This window comes from Coenobita brevimanus, chromosome 110, assembly GCF_032717465.1.
Source record: "Coenobita brevimanus isolate Jiangsu-jjx chromosome 110, ASM3271746v2, whole genome shotgun sequence".
Taxonomy (NCBI): domain Eukaryota; kingdom Metazoa; phylum Arthropoda; class Malacostraca; order Decapoda; family Coenobitidae; genus Coenobita; species Coenobita brevimanus.
Window position 1 is genome coordinate 8864074 of NC_137063.1, and position 3643 is coordinate 8867716.

The 3643-nt window shown below is 40.4% G+C and overlaps 1 non-coding gene across 1 annotated transcript; it reads right to left on the reverse strand.

Annotated features, from left to right (window-relative positions):
• Positions 1–2623: 2623 nt before the first annotated feature.
• On the reverse strand, positions 2624–2742 carry LOC145417617 (5S ribosomal RNA). The gene has a single exon (XR_013900519.1). It is a non-coding gene; the product is annotated as a 5S ribosomal RNA (ribosomal RNA).
• Positions 2743–3643: the final 901 nt, after the last annotated feature.

The window sequence follows — 3643 nt, forward strand, 5'->3', positions numbered from 1 at the left end:
AACTGAACCACTGGGTACAACAGCGTCTGGTAACTGGAGCTACTTGTGCCTGTTGGTAAGGCCCACCCACCAACTCTGAACACTTTACCACACTGACGAGAGTGAGAGAGTGAGTGGGTGAGAGTGAGTGACCCGTGTGGGTGATCTGTGAGTCAGCCCTGAGTGAGTGAGTGAGTGAGTGAGTTATTGTGGAGAACGAGTGAATGAATGGTACGATAATTGAGTGCACAAGTGGTTGAGTTGCGTGGGTTAGTGAGTCGGGACCGGAAGTTAATGTGTAAGTGAATGGGTTGTGTGGGTAAGTGGGTAATGAGTCAGGGATGGAGGAGTGAACGGGAATGCGAGTGGTAAGCTGAGTGAGTGAGACACGCAGCAAGTGAGTGGTAAGCACGAGTTGAATGAGTGAGTGAATGAGTTAGTTAGTGAGTGGGTTGTGAGATGAGAGTGAATCAGAGTAAATAAATATGAGTAGTGTGAATGAACGGGTGAGTAAGAGAAGAAGTGAGTAGGTGAGTGGTAGGTTTCGTGAAAGAATGAGTGTGTGGGTGGTGAGTGAAGTGGATGGATTAGAGTGAGGTATAAAATGTAACCCATGTCCTTCACTCTTCCTTCATCTTTCACTCTTCATTCATCTCTCCTCACTCTCTTTCCCATTCCTTCATCTCTCCTTTACTTCTTGATTCATATCTCCACTTTTCTTCACTCCTCCTTCATATCTTCTCCATAGGTCTGTCCTTCATCCTTCCTTCATCTCTCTCCAGTCTTTCACTTCTCCTACACAAATTCTTTATATCTCTCCAACCTTCTCCATGTCTTCTTCACTCTCCTTCATCTCTTTTCAATCATCCTTCATCATTCAAAACTCTTCTTATACCGGTACCTTTCTTTCACTCTTACTTCGTCCCTTCTTTACTTCATCATTCATCTCTCCTTCACCCCTCCATCATCTCTCCACTCCTCATTCATTTCTCCCTTATCCTTCTTTCATAACATTTTTGCTTCATCATCTCCCTCTCCTCCAATCCTCCTTCATCTCTATCATTCATCATTTCATCCTTCATCCCTCCTGTGCTTCATCATTAATCACCTTCAATTTCCTTCAACTCTCTTTCACCCTTCCTTCATCTCTCCACTTTTTGTCCTTCAACTTCACACCTTTCCTTCATCCTTTAATTTTCTCACTCTCTCTTCTTCAGTTACCTCAAATTTCATCACGCACCACTTCCTTCATCTCTCCTTTACCCCTCCACATTTTCTCCACTCCTCTTTCACTTTTCCTTCAATTCTCCTTCACTTTTCCTTCAACCCCCCTTCGCTCTTCCTTTAACCCTCCTTCACTTTTCCTTCATCGTTCCATCAGCCTTCCTTCATCGAACCACTTCCTCCTCCTTCACCTTCCCTCACCTCACCATCCATCACTCAATTCTACGCCTCTTCATCAATGTCTTATCAAAAGTCTATCTCCCTCCCGTCATTCTCTCTCCCTCTCTCTCTCTCTCCGCATACAGTATTCTTTCTTACGTGGTATTTTGCTTCCTACTTTCCAACTTCCCTTCTCTCTTTCTCTGTCTCCTTTTCCTACCACCTTCCTAACCCACATCCACCCTTCTTTCCTCCCTTACTCGTTTATAGGTGGGTAACGCAATCTGTGGTATTACGGACAGTGAGAGATCTATGGCTTGCAATCAGCAACCTTAATGTGGGTAATACATTCAGACCAAAAACCTCTGAATATATTAAAGAAAGGAATGAAGGGGGTAACGAGAAAAATATCAAGACCTTTAACTGAACTTTTCAACATATCATTAAGCAGCAACAGCAGCAGCAGCAGCAGCAAAGTGCTACACGAGTGGAAATTTGCAAATGTGACTCCAGTGGTAAAACGCTGAACAAATAATATCCAGACAAATAACCGTCTAATTAGCTTGACATGCGACTGCAAGTTGTTTGAAATCATCATGAGGGACAAGCTTGTCAAATGCTTAGAAACAAACAGTATTAACAAAGACTCACAACATGGATTTTGGAACAATTACTCTTGTTTTACTAATCTCCTTGATTTCTTTAACGATATACTGATAACGTATGATCAGACCAAATGTACTGGATATGAAGAGGCGTCTGACAAATCTCCCCATAAAAGACACTTTTAGATACAAAAAAAGCACACGGTGTCAGTGGCAGTATGCTCAGGTGTATGTATAACTGCTTTACAGGATGTAATCACAATAAAGAGAAAAGAATCAGTCTGGAAGGGCACTGCCGATGGAATACTGCAATGTTCACTGTTGGGTTTTTACTACCCAAAATTCGGGATGACCAAAACAAAGGTAAGTGTCAATACAGCTTTACAAATACAGATGATGCAGAATGATCCTGACAATCTATTTAACTGGGTCTACACATGGCTGATGGATCTGAACACTTCTAAGTGGAATGTGGGTAATACTGGCGGTAAAAATGAAAATGACGAATATACTATGAATAATATTCAACTCAGCAATGTTTTTCATTCATTCATTGCCAGACGCCATGTATCCCAGACGGGGTGGCCAAGGGCTTAGAGTTAATTGTTTTACAGGGAGGGGCACTAATCCTCCACCAACCCCACTTGACGTAGGGATGCCAACAGCATCTGGTGTTCCCAGGCGGTCACCCATCCAAGTACTAACCAGACCCAACGTTGCTTAACTTCGCTGATCGAACGGGAAGCGGTGTACTCAACGTGGTATGGCCGTTGGCACTCAGCAATGTAAACCCCACAAATAAGTGATTGATGATAATGGTGGTGGTGGTGGTGGTGATGATGATGATGATGATAATAATAATTTTAATAATAATAATAATAATAATAATAATAATAATGATGATTTTAATAATAATAATAATAGTAATAATAATAATCTGAAACAAAGTCAAAAATATATAAAGGCTGTTAAAAATGTCAAAAAATTAATTGACAAGCCAGAGGAGCATTTGAATATATTTAAGAAATTATAATCCTTACCTTTTACAAAAGTCTAATACACCCACATTTAGAGCATCGTGTCCAGCTCTGGTTACCTTAGTACAAAGAAAGAAAGGAAGAAAGCTCAAAAGATTACAGAAAAGGGTGGCAAAAATGTTTCTTTAAGAAGCTAAATATACAAGTAACTCCTGGATGTGACTGAAGTTAAAAGAGATTGCGATCTGAGTTTATAAGAGTATACAAAAGTTTCAAGGGAAATGATGATATGGTAGCAGAGATATACTTACTTCACCCACGGTAAACCGATCTAATCATATTAGAGGTAATGGTTATACAACTGTTGGCAAATGCTTCCAGTCACAGACAGTAAAGTTTTTCTTCCAAAGGCTGTGAGCGCACCGGAACATATTACTATGTATTGTGGGAGATATAATACAGTACCAGCAATGAGAAATTGTCTGGACATGTACTGGGCTTCTAATCACCAGCCAAATAGGTTCTTTCATGAAAAATACTTTTCTGAAATACAATGATGTGTAAAGTGTGAAGCATGGACGAAACAATCAAATACAACATCGTTATGTTTATAATGTTAACTTGAGGTTACTTACCCTTACAGGTTAAGTTACTGTTTTCCTTCGATCATTTTCCTAGAAAATGTCCGGGTCAATTTTT